The sequence below is a fragment of the Mustela putorius genome, unplaced genomic scaffold, assembly GCF_011764305.1.
Source record: "Mustela putorius furo isolate JIRA1106 unplaced genomic scaffold, ASM1176430v1.1 tig00000151_pilon_pilon_pilon, whole genome shotgun sequence".
In the NCBI taxonomy this organism is placed as follows: Eukaryota; Metazoa; Chordata; class Mammalia; order Carnivora; family Mustelidae; genus Mustela; species Mustela putorius.
The window spans coordinates 4419391-4444424 of record NW_025421296.1 but is presented as its reverse complement, the minus strand read 5'-3'; the positions used below and the strand labels follow the sequence as shown (position 1 = coordinate 4444424).

Sequence of the window (25034 nt, the reverse complement as noted above, 5' to 3'; positions counted from 1 at the left end):
CTCTAATGTCACATTCATAAAGAGAAACTCTCTAACCACCCTCCTTCAAGTATCTTTGCCCAGTGCCTCCCTCTCTTGGTTCTGTTTATTTCCTTCAGAGCACTGATCACAGTCCCTTGTTTTCTTGCTTATTCATGTGTGCACATGGTAAATGCCTGACTGCTTCCCTAGAATGTAAGCTCCACGAAGGCAGAAAACTTGTCCATGATTGTTGTACCTTTAAAACCTAGCAGAGGGCCTGACCTTTAGTGAATGTAGAGTGAATTACTCATGAACATTTCAGCAAGAATGACAGACATGAAGTCCTCGATCAAAAAAACTGAAGGACCAGTATTCAGTGTTAAGTGAAGAAGATTTAACTTCAAGATCTTACTAATTTAAATGCATTATCTAAACATAAATGTTTATATAACTACATATACATACTTATAAATTTATAAATGTATACACATACATATGCATTTATAATTTATACATATTTATACATATATACATTATACATATTAAATAAAAATTTCAAACCTATTCAAAGTAGAGAGAAGACTGTAATAAATCTCTTCCATGGGTCAATCAACTACCTTTAACAGTTATGAACTCATGATTAATCTTGTTTCATAAACAGAACCTCTCACTTTTCTCTCTGTCTGGATCATTTTAAAGCAAATTCCAGACATTAATTTTTCTATAATTTCAATGAGTACTCTAAAAAAATTTAAAAAACATAATTCCATTATTGCACTAAAAATTAACAATAATTCCTTTGGGGAGCCTGGGTGGCTCAGTGGGTTAGCTTCCCTCTGCTTTTGGCTCAGGTCATGGCCTCAGGGCCCTAGGATCAAACACTGCATTGGGCTCTCTGCTCAGCAGGGAGCCTGCTTCCCCCTCTCTCTCTGCCTGCCTCCTTCCTACTCGTGATCTCTCTCTCTCTGTATCAAATAAATAAATAAATAAAATCCTTAAACAATAATAATAATTCCTTCACATTTTAAATATCTGTTTTCAAAAATGTATATAAAAATTTTTTTCATCGAAAACACTTGTTCTTGAACACTCTCCCACATCCCAGTTTTTTAAAAAATTAACCTTTAATTCTTAAGTTCCATGTAGTCAGAAATAGAGACTACTTTTCCCCCCCCTCCTTGGATAATTTTTTAGCTTTCAAAAGTAAACTTTTTTTCAAGTTGCCTCAGAGATAAAATAGCCAGTTTTTTCTTATGCATTATCATTTGGGGGTGGTGGTGGGGGGTTCTCATGAATCTTGTTATCCTTCTCCATCTTCTCATTTTGTTAATCTGCCATCAGATGATAAATTGCCTTCAAAGAGTAAATGATCCTGAAACTCTGTTCTAATGAGTAGTCTGAATTTATAGATAGTCAATAAATATTTGTTGATTTTGTTTTATTCTGATATCTGGCGATTGTGGATAGCATGGTTTCAATAGCCATTTATGAGTTGCTCTATAAGAGTAATTTTGATTTAGTTGTCGAAGAGTAATCTTGCCTTTTCCAACAAGCTGCTTGAATGTTATAATTTTTTTTTCTCTTTATAACCTTAGGCTGGTCCAATTTCTTAAAGCAGTTCTAGATAATGTTAAGCAATTGATTGTGCTATGAGTTGTTAATAGGGACAAAAAACACTTATTCTTCTCAGGGTTGTGATATCCTGGCGGAAAGGCACAATATGGCGGCAAAAGAGTCAGTTCTAGTGAGTTGCTGTAGATAACGGCCTCTTTGTGCCAGGTTTCCCATTGTCAGTAAGTTGCTTTGTTGGTCCTCAAGTCAAGACGCTCAGCTGAAACGTCAGTGTGAGAGTTCCCATCTGTGGTTCACTCATTCGGTGAGTAAGAGCGTGATAACAATCCCTTCTCAGCTGCAGTCAAAAATATATGCTCAATATCAGCCAGTGGATCACCAAGCCTGGTCTCCCTGCCCCCCACTTCAAATATTGCATTCCATCCATCTAAACATGGTCACGTATTCATCAGCTAGCCTCAGACTAGAGGATAAAGGAGTGATGGAAACATCCCTGGAGACTTGGAGATTTGCCTCTGGTTTTGATGGGATATTATTCTGAGGATTCACACATTTGTTGACCTCAATGCTGGTGAGGTCAACAGGACAATGCAGTGTGTATTGATTTGTTTCAATTCAGAAATTGCTCATTTATCGTTTATATTTATGTAAATAAAGCACTCTCTTTCATCTTCCAATTATAACATGTTACTGAATTAATGTGATTAAAGATGAAGCTGGACTAATGTTAACAGGGTCTTTCTTTCTGTCATAAAGTGCAAAGGAACAATCATGTAAAATTAATATATTTCTAAGGAGGTGACTAGGAATCCCAGTGTCAGTGATTATAAACTCCCTCCTCTTTTTCCCCCCTCCTGTTCAAGCCAATTTCATGCTAAAATACCTTGACATAGTTTCTTTTTATTCCAGGCTTTTCTTCCTGTTCTATGCCTGTATCTCCAAATTATATTATGTGGTAGATTTTTCTATAAATGGGAATATGATATCTTTGAGATGAACAAGGTTGGCAGGAATTTAGCATCCAAGGAGTTTTGAATAGGCATGTCTGTTATTTTTATTGAAATATTTTCAGCTATCTATTTTTCTTAACACAATAGTAAAAAAGACAGTGTCTGGAGTAGGAATTATCAGTTCATACATTTTGGCAACTGAGCTGCTTTTTCCCAGGTCACTGCTTTGTTGTCTAAGCTTGAAATCACATTTTAGAACCAATAATATGGGATACTCATAGCTATAACCCAAAAGATAAATCTTTCTTTTCTTTCTTTCTTTCTTTCTTTTTGTTCCTTTTTACCAGGGGAAAGGAAAATTCAGTTTAGGAATGAGAGGGATCGTATAGTTCTTGCTCTAATCTATGTAACAGAGCGGCTCTGGCCACTGAAGCATAAACAAATATATACGCTATATTTATAATTGGTTTGATATCTTGAGTTTTAATATTGTTTGAGACCGAAATCATTTCCCTGACACATTGCAGTAACAAAGGCCTTCCATATCTGTTTCACCTCATCCCTTATCCATTCAGTATAGAAATAAATTGAGAAGTGTATTCTGTAGGACAGAATTTATGGAAAATACAATATGGTTGATATTGTGGTCTATTTCTTAAACTTATCAAACTAGTCCCCTACCGAAAGCCATTTACGGTGGGGACAAGAGATTCATTCCTAAGCATTCCCTTTGGCTGCCAGGTAAGGGTTATCCAAGAACTGACAGCAGCATAGCATTTAAGGGCATCAGTCTGGTACAAAAAATGAATATAGAAGAGATGGAATCACTGGGTATTGAGCAGCGGGGAAGGAAATGATTTGTGCTTCCTGCTGATGTATAAAGGTATATTATGCACAATAAGAACAGCTTAGCTCCCTCGGCTCCGTGGCTTACCACACTCTAGAACTGAAGGTACATAACGTGCAGGATAAGTTTATCTTCAACATGGTCTGGGCAATTATTTGGTATTGATTTTCTGAAAGTTTGGTCTTATATGTCAGCATTTTGTTGGCAAACTTTGCAACATAATCCAATCAAGTGAGTGCGGAGATGATTGCGGGCAGAGATAAACCCCCACCAGTGAGTCCTCTGCATGGTCGGGAGGTAGCCTCCTTACATCAAGGATTCTCTTGCAACTGCGCTCTCTCATCAGGGGAATTGTAATCTTGGGGAATCCCAGTGCCTGATTGCGACTCTCCTTCCAATTGTGCACTTTTGACCTCTGTATTGATTCTGTCCTCTCATCAAAAGCGCTGATGTAATTCCATGTGCTAGGATCACGCAGTGATTTGCATCTAGGGGCTGCGGCTGTGAGCTGACCCCAGACCATTTCATCAGAGTGAAAGTAGCACAAATGGCAGATGCGTTTCCCCCTAATATTAAAGTCTATTGTGCCATTTGGTAGTTTTTTTTTTTTTAATCATATACCGAAAAGGGGCATACATCACCTAATCCAGATTTTGATTTAATTCCAACCAGAAATAGAGAAATTCTGTAAATCATAACAGGAATCAAAGGGATTTTATTGATTTCTACATTCAGATCAATAAATAACATTCCTGTTTGTTAAGGTTTAACACAAAAATGCTGAAAGTATCTGAATATTATTTCAGCAATTCCCGCGCTTTAAAAAATTATTGTTTTTTCCCCAGGGTTTTATTACTAACATATACCCAGAATGAAGCCTATTCATTGACTATCTACTTGATACAGAAATGTCATTTAATAATATTCTGAGGAAAATCATAGATATTTTATTAAAAAATCCAATGCAGAAAAAAAAAATCCAATGCAATTTAAATACTGACCATTACATTATTTTATTTCTCGTCCCCTTTCCCCCTCCCCTTTCTCCTCCTTTTTGTCTCCCTCCTTCAAGTAGGGTGGCAAATGGGGAGGAAATTACTTGTGAAGCATAGACACCTAAAGAAAACTTCATTAGAAATTGATGTAAATCTATAATTACTTGCAGTGTGTTCTGCTTTCCTATCTCTCCTTTAGTTCCTATTTATTCTTCTGTATTAATTTTGATCAACAAATATTTACTGAAAACTTACATATAGGTGCTAGAAATTCAGTGATGAGAAAAACAGATAAGGTGCCTCATGGAGCTGACAGTTCGAATGGAGACAGTCAACAAATAATACAAATAATGCTGAATATAAAAAGAAGGGAACAGTTTATGTTAATAGCTGACATTAGAAATTATTCAATAATGGGATCCAATTATTTGGAAAAATACTGAAAGGAGCTTGGCAGGGAGGAGTGAGGATACTGAAGGCGCTAGGCATGGATGGAACATTCCCTGGACACCAAGGGACCAGTTGTCCTATACAGGAGGAGGAAGAAGACACTTAGTGGGGGTAGAACCAGAAAAGGGAAGGAAAGCTGTGAAGTGTTCTGAGATCCTTTAAACTCGAAAAAAACTTGATAAAGTGGGTTATCTGTGCCAAAAAGATAAAAGAGCTTCCCTTTGTGCCCAGATCAGTGAGAGATTAAATCAAAGTGGCCCAGGAGGAAAGAAAGGCTGGGGCTTATTAAATGTTCTGGGATTTGCAGCAAGTATGGGGACATTCTGCATTCCCACATGCTAGGAATGTGGAGGTTCAAGCCAATAGTCAATAATTTTCTTTCTTTTTAAAAAACATCCTCAGTAAGTGTTGTGAAGATAAATTTTGGACAGTATGAATGAGTACAACGGGGGTTTTAGTTTAGATGGGAGCAGAGAGGGATGACCAAATAAGACCTCTTGGTTTTTTCAGATCTTGGGGACACTTGATTTCATTTCGAAAGAGTTGGATTGGGGCGCCTGGGTGGCTCAGTGGGTTAAGCCTCTGCCTTTGGCTCAGGTCATGATCTCAATGTCTTGGAATCGAGCCCTGCATTGGGCTCTCTGCTCAACGGGGAGCCTGCTTCCTCCTCTCTCTCTGCCTGCCTCTCTGCCTACTTGTGATCTCTGTCTGTTGAATAAATAAATAAAATCTTAAAAAAAAAAAAGAGTTGGATCTCTGTGTGAGAAAATAATTGCCAAAATATCTGAATTTACAGAAATATTAAATTAGGAAATATTGATAATTTAGATTGCATAGCAAATTCATAGTTTAAAGTGTTTCAATAAGCCTATAAAGCAATCCTGTGGAAAAGGAGGGATGAGACCACTGACATTCAGACAGTGACTCACTAAGTAAGTATAGTAAGTAGCAAAAGTAGTAAGTGGCAAAGGCGGAACTCGAATCCACATCTCTGTAAACTCTGTGCTCTTTCCATTAATTTTGTAATATAGTCTTTGAAGTTGTAAAAGCATTCAACAGAGGTTTTCCTTTAAATTGTCATTGATCCCAATATGTACAAAAGTGTTCAATTTTTTAAAAATGAAATCAACCCTTTAAAAAAAATTTCTAAGAATGTATATATTGCATACGTCACAATTTAATTCTAGAGACTGTCCCTGTGGCTGCTAGAGAATGGGAACCAGTTTCAGATGGGCTGTCCCATATGCCTCTTATAGGCTAGGAAGCAGCAAGTGATGGGATGGGTCTTCATTGGCACGGGAATCTAAATTTTCACCTCTAGAAGCCAGGCTAAAAATAGTAGCAGCATTATGGAGGAAAGTGACAACAGTCTGCCCCAGAGATAAGCTGCTACAGAGAAATACTATGGTGTCATTAAATAATCATGTTGTTGACTCTTGTCTTGGGGGAGGGTGGTTTAGAAAGCCCAAGACTAATCCTCTGTCTCTTCCGTCATATTTCTGTGATTAATATTTTATGACAGGGGCTCAATTCTATGAATCACAATCAATATGATTATACTTATTAATCATTATTTAAATCAATTATTAGACAACAAATAATCCAGTGGAGGACTGCCATTTATATAAGTAGAGGATGCTGGTTATCCAAGTTTATGACATGTTCATTGCTCATTTATTGTCATTGGTTATTTGTAGTTTAGTTAGGGCACAGGTCACTGAACTTGGACTCTAAGCTCAAAGTTAAAAACCCAGCTTCACCACTTTATCAGGGGCCTGATACCACATAAGTTTCTTAAACTTTCTAGGCTTCAGGTTCATCATCAATAAAATGGGGTTAGTGATGTAATAAAATACTTTTCAGGATGATATTAGGTTGCAAATATGAAATAAAGTAATGCAGATTTGTTTTTTTTTCTTTGTTTTATTTATAGGGGAGATGATCAGAGGTGATATCAGTGACCAAGGAAAAATATGGATGAGGGTAGACCAAGGAAGAATGCTATCAGTTCCTTCAGTCATCTTCTAGATATTTGGACTCAGGTCCCAGGATAACAGTCACATGCACACGAATGTCCTGGTCTCCTCATCTGTGACCTTCCACACTGCCACTTGATTACATTCTCTTTAGCAGGAGTTAAAAGTTTTGATCAGAAATGAAAGGTTGAACATAAGATTTTAGGCCTGAGGCCTTCTTAATTTATCTTACTGCCATGTGTCCCTAACCTTCTTGTCCGTTAAATTCACCTAGAGTGTTCTTCAGAAAATCAGAGTCCATGAATGCAGCTTTGCATGTAAGCACAATGTAACTGTTTCATCGTGGTAAGAGATACTTGCAAAAAAAAGTGGAGGTTTTTATTAAATAGCACAGATTTGGGGCGACTGGGTGGCTCAGTGGGTTAAGCCTCTGCCTTTGGTTCCGGTCATGATCTCAGGGTCCTGGAATCGAGCCCGTCATCAGGCTCTCTGCTCGGCGGGAAGCCTGCTTCCTCCTCTCTCTCTGCCTGCCTCTCTGCCTACTTGTGAGCTCTCTCTGTTAAATAAATAAATAAAATCTTTAAAAAAAAGCACAGATTTCCCCTCCTCTCCCTGGAAGGATGACTTGAAGCTACAGATAGACTTACTCATTTTCAACGATGATAACTTTGGGGAAAGTTAAATGGCATCCCACTTCATCTTATCTTATCTTAGATATTAACTGCAGCAGACAGCCATGGTGATGAGTTATAAGAAGTTTGGGGATTGAAATAAAGGACATGTGGACTTTGTGAGTGTGCGTGAGCACACTTTGCTGTTTTCTTATATCAGCTAATTTGTTTTATTTTCAGTTTAGAGGTCTCTTACATGTTGATTGTCATCTGTATTTTTTTGATTCCTTTACCGAAAAGAGAAAATGTTTGTAAAATTATTTTATACATCGGAAAACATTACCTTTGACAGCCAGGTGTCTTAGGAGTGCATTTTGATTTGCTGCTAAGAAGTGGGAGCTGTGGCTTTGAAATTAGTTCATTCTGAGGCTGGATATATGTCAGCATTTCATGCATCGATTCCTACTAGGATGAAATACAAAAGATTAGGAGATGTACTAAAGACTGCAGCTTTTCTTCAAGATTAAAATCTTTCTGATAATTTCTTAATGAGAAAAAACATTAAGAGGCAAGTCTAGCATTTAAAATAGCATGCGATTATTGCAACATGTGACCCGTACTTGTTTATGGTGTCAAAACCTTTGCCAGGGTTGCTGTTGTGTACCATGACCTTGTATATATGTAAAGGGGCTATATGCTGTGATTAGCTTTGGAGACCAAAAATGTAAGTATAGTGTAAGACAGGAATATATTTCCTGAACTTCAGTAATGATGCGCTTTGCTTTTCATAACTTAAATTGTTACCATTTAGTATTTACAAAGCAGATTTGTTAAAAATTCCACAGGGCTATCTGAAGTATCTCTTTGGTTAGAGTCATCAGAAGGAAAGCAGGTGAGACGTCACAGGGCTCTTCCCATGTCACAGGTGTGGGAGATGATGTCCACAGATGATGAGAGAGCAGATAGATATGCCCTGGGGGCCAAAAGCGTGACCAGCAAGGGCACTGGCCAATGGGAATCTTAAAAGATTGTGGAGGAAGCCACACCTCCGGAGTGTGAAAATCTGTCTGCCCATTCCCCATCGTGCTCAGAGCCTTTTTAAAGGTTTCAGCTTAGCCTCTGGAACCATGAACATCTGGATCTTTTTTCCCACCCTCCTGAAACACTCCATCCAGTCCATGTTCACCTGAGAGGAGGTTAGCGTCACTAATCTAGCTGCATTCCTCCTTTCCATTTCTCAAGCGAATTGATAGAAAGAATATATAAAATAAAAACACTCTGACCACTCGTGAATGGTTACTAATGAGTATTTTCTCTCCGGGCTGTCTAATCAAGTTCGCTGAGTCTTTAAGCCTGTCCTAGGTTGCATTTTGGGTACATTCACAAATGGTGGGTTCCCCCCCCCCTTAGGGGCTGGTTTCTGCTACCTCAGTGTGCAGAGAAACTGAACACCTCAGCCCTTCCACAGTGACAGGTGACGTGCACGATTGTTTGCTGACGGTGATTTGGAATATTGATGCTTTAGAGAAAGAACTACATCGAACAGGCAATCTGCACGGCTCACAAGCTACACAAAGAGCACTGGAGATAAATAAAGTGTCAACCCGGCACTGCAGCTTTGTGGAGAATCATTTTCAAATTTTCCTTTTTGAATTATTAAATAGACCATGTCAGAACAACTCTGATTATTATCCAATCCATAGGCTTCAACACCAAGCTTTTATGTAATATCAAGTGACTGCAGTGATCAATTCGACCAATCATAAATGTGCCCTCGTTCTGGAAAGGATTCAACTCTCCGCTGCACCGCAGCGTTTTATGCAGATAGGGAAACACCTGCTGCATTGCTTAGAGAGGGGGCCACGGCAGGGTCTGCCTTGAGGAATGTGCGGAGGCTGTGAAAATATATTTAGTTTCTTATCGAGAACTTTAAGCCTAAGTCCATCTTTTTGCCATTTGAGGACTGTTTATGTAGGTTAGCCGGAGCCCGATTATCTGGCTATGCATCTCTGCGGCAGAATTATCTACCTAACCTATATTGTAAATAAAACGTCTAAAAACTGTAGCAGAAAAAAAAAAAATCAAGCATTGTTTGTGGTTTCTTGAGGAAATACAGTACCTGCTGGAAGCAGAGACTGAGCTATGCAGGCATGTAGCCACGTGTCATTTATAAAATGTGATAAAATGATAATCTCTCACCTACACTAATACGCAGTTTATCTAGATAAATAACTCTTCGAATGAATACTGTGGATGCCTTTAGGGTCTTAGGCATTTAATTAAAATGGAACAAAAATATTAGCTGTCAGCTTTGGGATTTTCGGCATCTTCTCTTGAAAAGGATATTCTTTAGTCTGAGAACAGATTTGTGACATTCACTGGGAATAGACGTGAGGTGGTATTTTTCTAATCCTCGGGAAGAAAGAGGCTCAAAATGCACGGTATAGAAATCTGAAGATGAAACGGTTTCCTGAGGATGCCTCTGTTTCCCACCGCAGCTCCCTCCCAGGGCCTGGGACAGACGGAGGAATTCAGGGAGCCTCCGATAATTGCCAGTGATTGGAGGCAGCCCTGTGGCTCGGGCACTTTCTCGCCATCGTGCTGGTGCGTTGCCAGCACTCACGATGACTGCAGAAGCAGAGGGCTTTCTTCCTATTGCATGTGTGTGATTTTGACGTTGGACACAGGGAGGCAGGGTGAAGCAGTGGCAGAGAACAAGCGTAGGGAAGAGCCCAGTGGAGGCCCTGGAGCAAACTGCCTTCCAGAATGCAGAGATTAGAGGAGGCTCCCCTGCTACCCACTTAACCCTAAAAATACATCTTAAGCTGCAATGCAAGAGACTCGTCCAGAAATGACTCCTTTTAATTGTTCCATTGTCTACTGAACATTGATTTGGGTTTTCTTTGAGTCAAGTTTTCTGGGAAAACACTGGCTACCTTTATGTGATGAAAACCCTGTCTCTTGAAATAGATTGCACACTGTGTATATATATATCGTGTATTTCTTTTGTCAATTTTTGCCCTATCTTGTAGGGTTTGGAAGACATAGAAAGAAAAGAAAAAACTTCTATTGTAATGCAGTGGGGCCCTATTGTTGAACAAATTAATCTGGATATTTGTCCACAACTTTGATAATAGATGACATGCTGACAAAGCATGAAATTATTACTATAAATGAATGTGTTGTGAGATTTCTATTTTTTTTTTCTCAGAGTAGATTCAGTGTTTAGGTAACATGGTTTAGTAGATTTTCAGCCCCCTTGAGAGAGATAAGAAATGGTCTAAACACTTGAGAAAAATGTAATTTGAGATAGGAGTTAGATTTTTTTAAATCTCTTTTAATTCTTGCTTGGAATATTCATTTTTCGTTGTGGTTTAAAATTTGGATCTGGAAAGTGGACGGTATCCTAATAAAATAATGACTTACAGGACTTACTATGAAATTATTTCATGGATCTGGAACAGAAATGCTGTTCAAATGGGCAAACATGTGATATGCTGATAATAGGTAACAGACTAAAGGTAGTAGGTCAGAGGGTGTGTGTGTGTGTGTGTGTGTGTGTGTGTGTACTCCCTGTCTCATACCTGGAAACTCATACAAGAGTTATAATCAAAATAAAAATAGAACCTTTATAATTCGAGCAGAAGAGAAATTTAGGCAGTCAGCTGTTAATAATACAAATCAATAAGCACATTTTTGTTTTTGTTTTTGTTTTTCTCCAGGTATGTTCTAGCCATCAGTATTGAAAACACTAGCCCCAAAAGGTATATTTCAACATTTAAAAATCATTTTGGGGGGGAAATGGTAGAGGGGATTCTACTCTATATATTTTCCTCATGGGCAGTGGAAATAAGCTTTTACGATTCCATACTCTTTTAGCCTTCCTCCCCTCCCCCCTTCATTTGATCGCATTATTCACACAAAGAACCAATGAGCCGTATGCCATTACCTTAAAATCCTATATTAATGAGACAGCTACAGTTTTTAATCATTTGAGTTAAGCCTTGAATATTCTGTTTGTTAATATAGTGCATCCATTTAAAATGAGGACAGGCATTTTATTGTAATATTTTATTTGCAAATAATGAATAAAATACTGGTTTTTCTCTTTGAAAAGTTGTCAAACATTCTGACGAAAGCGTTTTATTTTTGAGGAGTTAATTTTATCTCTAAAAGCATGGGTAAAAAAAAAAAAGATGTTTCTTACAGAGTCAGTTAAAGAGATAAGGGCCCTGGTACCTCGTTTTTCTGGCAAAATTTTGGGGTGGAAATGAATACATATACACAAACTGTATAGTAAGCCAACCTTGATTACTTAACAAAAATCAAGAACATTCGAGGTAACACTTAAATGAAACCTAAACAACTTATCCTTAGTATCTTCTGGAGATATAATTGTGTGAACAAAAGGAGGAATTTTTTTTTGTCTTTTGCTTAATCTTATCTTTGCTTTTGTTTATGAAAATGGCTCAGAAAAGCCCTTGAGATAAAGTTCCTATAGCACCATATTTTTTTTCTTCTTTTTAGGTAATAACTGCTCTCTGACTTAAAATATGACATCCAGGCCACCTTGATTTCACGAATGTCAACATCATATGAATTAGACAATGGTCTCACCTTTTACAATTCCTGTATAAAAAGACAGCAGCATATTTAACCTCTTGAAAGTTGCCAACCCACTTATCTGTGGGCTATTTATTATTTTTTTCTTTTATAATGTTTTTCTTATTTGATGAAAAATCGAATATATGTTGGGATGCTAGTCAAAAAAGAGGCTAAGCTATTGAATTTTGAATGTTTCTTACTTAACAAGTACAGTGAGTTGTAAAATACTATTTTTAAATAGGAGAAAAGTGTTTTAAAAATGCAATTTGGTACTGTTTCCTTAATACAGATGATATTCATAAACCAAAATCACGAGCAAAATTCAGGAAAAATTAAAAAGAATTTTCCTAAGTAGAGTTTTCAGTGCTAATTAAAAATACCAGAGAATTTCATGAAGGTATTGCATCCATATCAGTGAACTTATACTTTAAAAACAAACATAAGACACAGAAGGACTTTTCCTTGGCTTCTGTTTCTCGCATCTCAGCAGCTACTCAGTCTAGGATTTTTTTCAGTGTTCACATAGGAGCCACTGCCCTGGCATTTTTAAGAAGTTTTGGGTCTGCGTAAAGCTAAGTCACAGTATCTGGGTGGATGGCAATGTTACTTCATTTTGCATGGAAAGAAAGTCATTTTTAATCCCCCTGAGATTATAGATGACATTGAACTGAGAAGCTGTTTGGGAACACTAGGCTCCTACTGTAGCTCTTCACTTGAAAAATTCAGCTGACCTCCCCAGTTTATTTTAACCCGAATATACACAGTTACCCCCACTCCCCCACTCTTGTCTTGACCTCCCCTCTTAGCCACATACAGATGCCCCTCTTACTTGGAAACTTTGAGTTGACTTCTTTTTTCTTATCATAATGATGATTTCTGCATAAATAATCAATCAGTCAACCAAGCATTTGATCCTATTAACTGGCCAGGGTTGCCCAAACCACGCAATTTTTGCTAAGCTCTATCTGATGCACTCTTCTGTAGGAGCAAATACATTTTTCCTCAAGTATTTTATTAGATACTTTATTTTAAATTCTGCTTTTTTTTTTTTTTTTTTAGCAACAGAATCTAAGCAGCCTGATTGGAATTTCAAATGATCGTCACACTGAATTTGAAAGTCTGTCTTACTCAGAATGTAACATTTTTCTTATATTTTAACCAAATAGAGGCAAGAAAGTCCTTTTTATCTTTTTCTAGCTAAACGTATGTTCAATATTATTAATTCAAATAGTGAAAAGATCATTCCACATCTCTATTTAATAAGATTTTTCAGTCTTTAGCTAGGTTATCAATTGCTTCCTCTCTTGTGTTCGGTACACCAATTTTCCTCACTCCCTGATTTGGTTTGTTCTTAAGGGATACAAAATCCATGTTGTCACTTGCCGGAGTATGCAAAAGCCAGTTTGTTAGAAAACAAGGTGTTGCACTGTTTGTTTGTTTGTTTCTTTGTTTGTATGCCAGAAAATGAGTCTGAGTTACACTGCGTGGTTCCTGTTGCCTATTTGCTTACACTTAGTTTTCCTCTCTTTACACACGAAGAAGCAAACACCGTCCCTGTCAAAGGATAAATGAGGCAGAATTGGTGACGTGTGTGTTTGTCAACATAAGCAAGATCAAATGATTGCTCAGCAGGAAGAAGCCACGGGAAAGCCAATGATTTTTGACTAATTAGCAAAATAATAATAATGTCTCCCTAATGATTACCTTGTACTGGCTTGTGGCCTTTATCAGACAGAGCTATTCCATCAGTGCAAACTGGTGTTTTGAAGACAAATTAGCAATTTTATTTGAAATCATGGATGTGCAGCATTTCAGAGAAATCTTTGGAAACATCCCGTCCTTCTATATTATTGAGCAACAGAGACTGAGAACTGAGCCCCAGTTTTTTTGTTTCCCATTGTCCTATCACCAACGAGCACTTCAGCTAATACTTTATAAGAAGCAGCAAGGTGCGTTTTTCAGGATCATTTAAAATACACGTTCATTCTATCCTTCCAGGGAATTTTGCCAGAGGTGTCCATGAGGAGTAACTTGGTTGAAAATAACAATGTTGACAAGAATTTTTTTTTTCCTATTGCCACATGCTAGCCAAAGTTAGAGGGTCCATTACCAGGCGCAATCTTATTTTAAGTAATCTTTGATGAAACTTCAAGAAGAAATTAAGGTAGACCTAAATTGTCAGTCCTGTAAAATGTTACTGAAGCTGCCATTTTCTGTGAAGTTCGGTAGGCAACCACTATTTATAGGAAATGGCGAAGACAGGAGCATGTCTCAGGTCGCAGGGCGTGTGCTAAGCTCTGTGGATTATCTTGCCTGAGACATATTCACAGGATTCCTGGCTCAGGACAAAGCTACATATTTCTCACTTTCCTGGGTGCCAGATTTACACCTTAAAAATAGAGATCAAGGATGAGTGAGCTTGGAATCAAGGGAATATTGTCTAGGAGAACTTAGTTTGTCATATGGTGTCTAGGTTGGGAAATGCTATGTGGACCTTGCTGATTTGGGCATTAAAATTGCCTGAATTGTATTAGATTTTCCCAAGAGAGCTGATTAAACTTTCAAATGATCATGAACAAAAATACCTCAACAAAATAAAAACCAGACATGATGATAAACTTATGGGTTTTTTTTTAGGCTAGCAAGCTACTTGTTTGTTTGCTTTTAAAATTTTTTACCCTTTAAAATAATATAAATTGTTATCTTTCAGTTTTTTCCTACTGTGCTCATTTAACTGACATATAGATTTAAATAAAAAAGCCACCATCCCACCCCATTTTCTTTCTATCCCAATCATCAAGTAAGAATGTTTACTGTGGGGTAAGCATTGTTTGTCTTTACAGCAGCTAATACAGGGCCCATGGTTACCTTTCCTTTATTTTTATTTTTCGGCACCTTAACCCCGCTTAGGACATTCTTCTAGCAATGCTCTCTCCACCAAGATCTCTCCCAGCCCCTTCCCCAGGAGCAGTGATGTCTATGATAACAACCTGAAAAAAGCAAGAGTAGTATTTCTCCTTTGTCTAACCCAGGACAGAAGACTAATATGGAGAGACAGGGAAAGAGGAGGTGACAGCGGAGATGGGGGACATGGTAATGAGGGGGAGGGCAGGGGAGTGGGCTAGCAAAAGACAAGAGCAGTGTTGATAATATGCTGAGGCGGGGTTGGGGGTCAGAGGAGAGACCATTTTAATGAATCGTATGGCTACCACCACCAAGCAGATGCTCAGAAATTCTCTTAAGTCTCCATCAACCTCAATGAATTCTTCTATGACTTTCCAGGGCTGCACTGTCTAATAGAATAGCCACTAACCACGTGCGACTGGGGAGCACCTGAAATGCACCCAGTCAAAATCTCATGCCTCAAGTATAGCTGACATGTGGATTTCAAGATTTAATATGAAAAACATAAAATATTAACAAATTGTGTATCAGTTCCATGTTGAAACGATAGTATTTAAGATACTTTCAAGATATGTTTTTGGCTTTTTTTTTTCCTCTTTAAAAAACGGGTAGTTCATGGGGTGCCTGGGTGGCTCAGTGGGTTAAAGCCTCTGCCTTCGGCTCAGGTCATGATCCCAGGGTCCTGGGATGGAGCCCTGCATCGGGCTCTCTGCTCAGCAGGGAGCCTGCTTCCCCTTCCCTGCCTCTCTGCCTACTTGTGATCTCTGTCTGTCAAATAAATAAATAAAATCTTTAAAAAAAATAAAATTAAAATAGGTGGCTCAGTTAGGTAAGCATCTGCCTTTGGCTCAGGTCATGATCTCAGGGTACTGGGGTCAAGTCCCACATCAGGCTCCCTGCTCCTCCCTCTGCCTGCTGCTCACCCTGCTTGTGCTCTCTCCATCTCTGAGAAATAAATAAATAAAATCTTAAAAAAAAATGGCTACTAGGAAATTTAAAATTACATCAATGGCTCTTTTTAATAATCACATTTTCTAGTTTCTGTATTTGATACTTGGTATCTGTGTCTTGCTGACTCTAAGGAGACCGCCTCTTCTAAGACTAGGCAATTTCTAGAGATAGCAAAGGACTTGCATATGAGAGCACCTTCTACCAGTAAAACAACCAATTCAGAGTCCATACGCCCAGACACCTTTTTAATCAGGCTTGCATTCTCCAAACCACTATTCAGCTGCCCGATTCACCCCAGGGCCAGGTACCAGACAACTAGGGAGACACCCTATGTCCCAAAGCCCATGGAAATGGTTTAAGATTGCCTACCCTGCTACCTGCCTACCCTGCTACTCTGCCTACCCTAATCACCATAAAGGCTCTTGTCCATGTTCTGCCCCCTTCTCTGGGCCTCCTGACTACCCTTGGTCTTTCCCTATATGGCCCCTGCCCATGGAATAGCATGCCCTATCTTCTTGGGATCTGTGACTGTAACAAACTACCTTTTCAGTGGCGGTAATTGTCAGATTTGTTGGCCTTACCATACTTGAATAATAAAACCTACATGTAAAAACACTTGCATACTATTTCTATGGGATAGTGCTGCCAGCGCTCTGTTTTCTCCAAGTGTGATCCACTGATCACTTAATAATGTGGAGAGTCACTTACAAAATAAAACTCCCAGATTCCTGGGACCCCTTCGAACTAGCTCAGCTTCTGAAGCATAGTATTAGTTCAATAAATCTCAGCTATTATTACTTTAACACCATAATAACAATAACGCTAATAATGATGATAATAAAATGGTTTATTTCTGGTTTGAGATGATTATTTCTTCCCACTTTATGGTTAGTTTTGTTACTATTGTGCAATATAATAAAATATATATCTCTATATGCAATGCAAGCTAGCATTTATTATTTATTATTGGCCAAGCTCATGTTAAGTGTTTTATACATTATTTCATTGAATCCTTATGACAACCAATTGAATGACAAAGTAATATGCCCAGAGTCACACAGCTTGCTAGTGTCGGAGCATATATTTATTTTTCAATGATACATAATTTGTGTATTTACTTAACACTATCCTGTCCGATACTCATTCAGAAGGGTAATAGAATACATATGCACAATTTAAGAATTATCATGAAACAGGTCACCTGGGTGGCTCAGAGGGTTAAGCCTCTGCCTTCAGCTCAGGTCATGATCTCAGGGTTCTGGGATCGAGCCCCGCATTGGGCTCTCTGCTCAGCAGGGAGCCTGCTTCCTCCTCTCTCTCTCTGCCTGCCTTTCTGCCTACTTGTGATCTCTGTCTGTCAAATAAATAAATAAAATCTTAAAAAAAAAAAGAATTATCATGAAACAAACATACGTGTGTATATAATCAGGCAGAGGACAAGGCCCCTCTCTGATCGTGTTTCCCCTTTCTTCTTCAGAGGCAGCATGCCCTGACTTTTTTGGTCATCGTCCAGTGGCCATTAAGTCAGAGTCACTGGGAATACTCTATTTTTTTTCTTGTCCCCAAACATCTTCAATGATGTGTATTCTTTCTTAAAAACAAAACAAAACAAAAAACCCAACATTAGCTAGCTAATGTTAACTAATATTTAAGTAACATTTTTAATAAATGTTAGGCTTAAAGGGGAGTTGCAAAAATCCTAGAGTTCTCACAGACCTCACATCTTGCCTCTCCTGGCATTAGCATCTTACTTTCCCATACAACAACTATCAACCAGGAAATTAACAGGGGTAAGTTATTATTAACTAATCTGTGGACCTTTTTGACTTTCATCTGTTTCTTCACTGATGTCCATTTTCTTTTTCTGTTCCAGGATTTTATCCAGGATCCCACAATACACTTAGTTTCTATGTGGGGGGATGTATTTTGAACCCATTTCTGTCTCAATATAGAATTCACAAGAGCAGTGTTTCAGGGAGATTAATCTTAAGGCAGCGTGTGAAATAGATTTTAGGACAGAGAGCTAAAAGGAGGAATGTCAGGGGATTCTTGCTATATTATGATTGCTTAAGGCAGAGAAGGGCTATGGCTGTGAAGGGCCATCTCTGTGTCTATTCCTTTATATTGCGCACACTGCTTTGGAATAATGCATTCATCTCCCTCCCCTAGAAGCCCACAAGTTCCTTGAGGGCAGGGAGCACTACAGCTAATTCATCTCAGTATCTCCTTCAGGTACTAAGGAGAGTGCCTGGCAATAGAAGCGATCTGGTGAAGGTTTGTCAAATAAATTAGTATGAATGAGAAACACGAGCTGAGGGGGAAGCTAGGACCCACAAGAGGGATAAGCAAAGGGGAAGGGAGAAGAGGGAGAGCAAAAATAGAAGAGAGGGACCTGATCGGCCAGGGGCTTGGGGGAGACACACAGAAGGTAAGGCATTGAAAGCGGAAGACAAAGAAAGGGAGAAGCCAAAGGAGAGGAAGCGAGGAGGTTTGAGGGAGAAGCAGCTAAGGCAGCAGGACTGTCTTCCCATCGTGTTGCTCACTTAGATTCTGTACGTTATCATCCATCACTTAACGTCAAAACCTCGCCTCCTTTATTTATTGCTGTTCACAGCTCTCAGACCTTTATCGTTTTCTCCCTCATCGCCCTCCTCATTCACAAGATGCTGCTGAGAAGAGTCTCCAGCCGCAGCCAGGGAATGTCACGTGATGCCTATGCTTCATTGTCACCCGGCCACTTCTGGGCTCAGCCCTCCACACCCACTTTCTGCCTCAAGGCCTTTGCACTCGCTGAGCCCCCCTCTTCCTAAGAGTCTCAGCTCCCAGGTTCTCATGAGGTTGGCTTCTCCTTGAAGTTTTAACCCCACTTGCTTACCCTCTATCTTATTATGCTGTTTTATTGTCTTCAAAGTGCTTAAGGCTCCAGGAGTTCTCTTGTTTGTTTATTTGCGCACTTTGTTTTCATTTGTCTTCACCCACTAGAATACTGGCTCCAGAAGAGAAGGGGGCTTGCCAGTATCATTTACCAGGAAACTTCCAGCGTGGGGAAGAGGGTGGGAAGACTGAAGAGACAGACACATTGTTTTGCAATTGAACTCAATTTAGTCACTGGGTAGGGGTATGGGGTAGGGAGTGGGGGTGGGGAAGCTGGTGGGGTCCACACCCCTTAAAATGTCATCACTCCAAGCTACTCAAAAACTGAACACGTGTTGCTTTGTTTTTCAACGGGGCATGTATTCTAGGATGAAGGAGAGTAATTGTTATGGTCCCCAGGTAAAATTAATTTAAAAATAATTCACTGAATGGGGACCCAGGTGAGGGAAGAGCAGCTTCCGAACTAAGATAAAATTTCAAGTAAATTCGATATCTCTCACACAATTCAATGCTTCAATTTAACACTTTTTGAATGCCTGTTAAGTACCAGGTAGTGTAACAGAAATGGCAAATACTGTAAACAACAAATTTCTGTCCTCTAGGACAGAATGGAACTGCTTCTCAAATGGAACTGTTTGATAAGCTAATAACTGGTTACAAAGTGATTTTGATTTCAAAGAGCTATAGAGAGGACTATGGAGGAGCAGAGGACAGACCTTAAAGGCAACTTAATATTCACTTTACATATGCAAATTAACATTCTCAGATAAGGCTTTGAATGATGATAACAGGTGTTACTGGGGGGCTCTAGTGAATGTGGCAAAACTGGGTTAACATTAACCAATCGTCTCTAATGTAGGACTTAACAGTCTTTAACTTACTAATATGTACTGCGAATTTATGTGGGGGTGGGGACTTTGGTAAGCTTCATTGCCTAATCTTGACCACAGTGCCGTTTTCAAAGAGGATTTTGTAAAACTAGTTTCCACTGAACAAAATTGGAAATTTCTTCACAATATATTTAGCTTAAGAGTTCTAAAAAGTAATTTCTTGATGTTCAGGGTTGAGGATTTCCCACTTGAAAATTTTAGGAACAGAACTGAGAAAGCTCTTCATTCCTTTCTTTTCTCCATTATCATCCTGGACTCCTTCAAGACCTGATGAAAATCCCACATGCATGAGAAAGAGTTCATAGTCATAGTGGAAGATGCCAAAGAGTTTAAAAAAATATTTTTAGAAATTCTACCTGAAGGAATGATTAAAGATTAAACAAAAAAGTCTATCATACTACCGTCCTGTGTCTTGCTAAAAATTGGATCATGCAAGAGTCATTGATCCAGAGGGAAATTTTGATGAAGCAAGATATTTGTATGGTATTAAGTGTCTGCAGGATTGCTTGTAGTTGTAAGGGGAAAAACAGTACCAACATAATACTAACTATATTATAGCTATATACTGAGTATTATTTATATATGTATATTTATCACAATTTAATTTCTATATAAGTAACTGCATAATAGTAATATATAATGATGTAATCAGACAAAGCTTGACTGGGTGATCCAAATTAACATCAGGGACAGGCAGATGGACATGATGTGCCTCCAGATATGATAACTTGAGGAGGACCCAATATCACTTATGTATTATTCCAGCCTGGAATGCATTCGCTGAATTTAATCATAAGTAAACATCACATAAACTCCAAATGAAGAATATCTCAATGTAAAAAAAAAAAAAAAAAAAAAGTACAGTTTCCTTCAAACCTGTCAATGTCATAAAAGACAAAGAAAGGTTGTAGAAATGTTTTAGATTAAAGTAGGCTAAAGAGACATAATAATAAAATGCATTACTTGACTCTAGAGTGAATCTGGCACTGGAGGGAGAAAATGCTATGAAGGACATTATTGGGTCACTTGACAAAATTGGAGTGCAGACAGCAGATTAGTATCCTATCAATGTTAATTTTACCGAGGTTCATAACTGTCCTGTAGGTTATGTGAGAAAATATCCTCTTCTTAAGAATTAGACACTGAAGTATACGGGGATAATGGGCCCTAATGTATGCTACTTATCCTCTAGAGTCAGGAAAAAGAAAATGATACATATCTGTATCTATAAATTTATATCCATCCATCCACCTGCCCATCTATCCATCTACCTACTTACCCTTCTTTCTACCTATTGTATCTATCTTGGTCACTCTATGGATCAATGGATCTACTGATCTATCGATATGTCATCTACTGATCTATCATCTTTCTTTCTTTCTTTCTTTTTTCTTCCTTTCTCTATCTGTTGGGCGAATGACAAAAAATATTGAGTAAAATTTTAATACATGAAGCATATATATGGTATAATGGTGTTCTTTGTACTATTCATATTCTTTCGAGTTTTCTGCAAGCTTAACGTTATGCCAAAATATTGAATTTTTACAAATTAACATAGCACCAGGTACAGTTTCTTTATGGCTTGGGATTAGCCTCATGTGTTCTGGAGGCTTAGAAGCACACCTGGTTCTAAGCTTGGCCTGACTACTTATGACTTCTGTGTTCTTGGATAGTCCCTTAACCTACTTTATGCTACAGTTTTTTTATTGGTGAAATGGTAATAATAAAAGCACCCTTCCTAAGGGTTATTAGACTTAATGAGATAATCCAAATGAAGTTTAGCACTGTACATGACCTGTAACATTGTTCGGTAAGTGGTTACAGTTATACGATGAGTATTCAGTCGACTCTAGTTGATCGAAAGGATTCATGGTTGAACCAGCTCAAATACATTTAAAGAAAAGACACAGGGTTGGATTAAACATGTTTCTGAAATCTCTGCGATTATTATAATCCCTGATTTCTTTAGATAACTCCTTGTATCTGATTTAGAAACAAAGTTTGAATTTTTAATGATCTTTACTCTAAAGCAGTCTGTATTAAAAAAAAAAAAAAGTAATCTGACCCTATGGTCTAACTGAAGAGTAGAATTGATTTTCAGAAGAGCCTTCAAATGAAATAAAACTGAATATATCATGTGCTCCTTCCCACCAAACCAGACGTGATTTATTTCTGTACAAATTCAGCCAATAGTTCCTAAAAAAGAGTGAAACTAAGGGTGCGGGGTGGCTCAGTGGGTTTAGCCTCTGCCTTCGGCTCCAGTCATGATCTCAGGGTCCTGGGATCAAGCCCGCATCGGGTTCTCTGCTCAGTGGGGAGCCTGCTTCCCTCCCTCTCTCTGCCTGCCTCTATGCCTGCTTGTGATCTCTCTCTCTCAGTCAAATAAATTAATCAAAATATATGTATATATATATATTAAAAAGAGTGAAACCATTCTGCTACTCTAACAGTGATACTTTCTAAGTTCGTACGTGTCATTACATTGGCAAAAAACTGAGTTGTGTAGCATCTGCTTTACTTGATTTTCTCATTTGAGGAATGGAGTCTTAGGTCAATCGAATGAAGATGGTCAATGTCACCCACTTAGAAGTGATGGAATTCAGACTCTCTCCTGGGTCGAGTAAGTTGCCTTCATGTCAGTGCTTCCTTTCTCCTTGGCTCCTGAGCACCTTCAGCAAACTGCCAAAATCAATTTCAGTTTTTTCCTACCAAGATCTTCCCAATTCTGCAACTCTTTTTGGCTCCAGCCTTCTGTTTTGGCAACTTTGAAAATATTCTTCAGGATATGGAATGGAGAGAGATCATTTCGGAGTTTGGGAGTCAGGCAGAGTTGGATACAAAATCTGAGCTGTACCACATTCTTACTGCATGCCCTCAGCAGGCAAGGCAGAATAATATTCACATTGAAAGTGTTTCTCTGGGGTCTGGGTGGGGGGTGGCTCCTGGGTGGCAGAGTCGGTTAAGCAGCAGATTCTTGGTTTTGGTTCAGGTCATAATCTCAGTGTCCTGAGCTGGAGCCCCATGTGGGGCTCAGCACTCAGCAAGGAGTCTGCTTAAGATTCTCTCTTCCCTCTGTCTCTGCCCCTCCCATTGCTCATACTCTGTTTCTCCCTCTCTGAAATAAATAAATAAATCTTCAAAAAGCAAAAGTATATCTCTGGGGTCAGTCTTCTAGGGTTAGAATCCAGCTTAGTGGGACCCCCTTTATTGGTCAAGTAATTTTACTTCTCTCTGTATCAGTTTTCTTATCTTTAAATGGGGATAATAGAGCTCATCCCATAGGATTGCAACAAAGTTTAAACAATATAATTATGTGAAATGCTTATAACAGTACACATAGCACATGACAAGTACCTTTCTGAGTTGCAGTTTTCTTATCAAAAATTGGGGGTAAGCTCCTTTCATATGTTTTTTTTTTTTTTTTAAAGATTTTATTTATTTATTTGTCAGAGAGAGAGAGAGAGAGAGAGAGAGAGCAGGAGCGAGCACAGGCAGAGTGGCAGGCAGAGTCAGAGGGAGAAGCAGGCTCCCTGTGGAGCAAGGAGCCCGATGTGGGACTCGATCCCAGGACGCTGGGATCATGACCTGAGCCGAAGGCAGCTGCTTAACCAACTGAGCCACCCAGGTGTCCCACATATGTTTAACATAAAGATTAAATGAACTATTGCAAGTAAGAAAAAAAAAAAAAAAGAACACAACTCTGTACCTAGTTCATTAGTGACCATTCATTCATTAATTGAATATGTGTTAAAGGCTGGACATTCAGAAAAGACTCAGATATACGAGACTGGTCTCCTGATCTATGGGGGTTGGGGGGAGGCAGGAAAAGTGAGTTGTTGTTGTTATAAAAGATAAGGATTGAGTATAGGCCTGATCTCTAAATCTTAGTAAAAGCATGTTTTGTTTTTTCTTATCTTCCATCCCCACTTTTAAGGCTATCTAATTTCCCTTTGATTTAGAGTTTAGAATCTCATTTTCTTTTCCACAAACAGTATTTAAATGTATCTAAGTTGGCATTTAGCTAATAAGGAAAATGAACATTTTGGGGGCATTTTGAAGTTTGCAAAGGGCTTTCATGTATGGCTCCTCCTTTGGTCCTCCTCCGACGCTGTGAGGGACAGATGCAGGCCCATTATCTTCATGAAAGCTCCCACGGAAACATGTCTGCCACACATTCTTAGTGATTAGCAAAATAAAAGATTTTAAAGTAAAAATATTCCTGTCGCTTTTCTTCAAAAAGCAAACAGATTCTAGAGGAGGCAAGGACAAGAGCTGGAGGAGGAAAATTGGCAATTTTTTCTTTGCATAATTTTTCTGACAAAACAAAAAGATTTCTACATCATTTTTGATGACAAACTGTACCCATATCTTTGGAATTTTTGCAAATTTAGCATCAATCATGTACATTTTCCAGTCATTTTCATTGAAATTTCATTCTATTTATCTTGTTGGCAAAGTGAAAGGCAATTTTTGTTTGCTAACGTTGCCTTTTCCCTTGCTACATAAAAAAAATGGCAATGCTGACGAGAGGGAGGCTTTTCTTTTCTCCTGCAGGGAAGCCCCCAGTGTGCTCATTTGTATGTACAGTCTATCATTACTATTTTAGCATATTTTCCTTTTATTTATAGGTTTGAATCATTTATTATTCACTTGCAAACAGTTTGCCAAGGACTCTTAATTGGTATGTATGGCAATTAAAACTTTATTACTTAAATAGTTTGGGGACCAGGAAAGGAAAGGTACCAAAATCAGCATAATCAATTTAGATATAAAACACTACGTCTGACTTTTTATTTTATTGATGACAAGGATTTGGTTCTAATGCTTTGTAAGTAGCATGGCTGCTCTCTCTAGTTCTACATAAATGAGATTCATGCCTAATGTGCCTCCAATTTTCACAAACAATCCCTCAAATACAGTTTTAACTTCCATTAAGGCTGTGTCTACCCATCATAAAATGAATCTTGGGAAAGGAATTACTGGTGCGTGCAGGGTGTTAGTTTTTTAATAGGAGAGTCGGTTTGGGCCCTGTTAGCCTCATCATCAAAACTTTCCTTTAGAAAAGTAGTAACTTTTGCCATTTGTAAGGAGTATTTTCAGACAAAAGTCACCATCAAGTCCATTCACCATTGATGGAACGTAAGCACACTTTGCTGTAGACAAAATTTTACAGATAGATGAGAAAGGATTTTTCATATATATGTAATGGTTTGGAAATGTTTATTCCATATAGGCAGAGCATCTGTTAGTACCTTCTATCCCTCGGGAAGATTTCTGAAAGACTACAATGAATAAAGTGGAGAAAGTTGGAAATTTATGGAAACCCCAAAAGAATTCCAAGAATGATGAAAATTACTTTGTAAAGCTCTGGTGAGTAAGTAGTTAGAAAGTACACACCACACAAACATACACACACAGACACACATGCAAACATACACACAATGACTA

General features: G+C 38.4%; 1 long non-coding RNA gene across 1 annotated transcript in view; it reads left to right on the top strand.

Annotated features, from left to right (window-relative positions):
- The window catches only part of LOC101686351, a 31483-nt gene that overhangs the window by 4494 nt on the left and 1955 nt on the right, over positions 1 to 25034 (top strand). Inside the window, exon 2 of the long non-coding RNA XR_200853.2 lies at positions 24820 to 24956. This is a non-coding gene — a long non-coding RNA (uncharacterized LOC101686351). The remainder of the gene's footprint in view (positions 1 to 24819; positions 24957 to 25034) is intronic.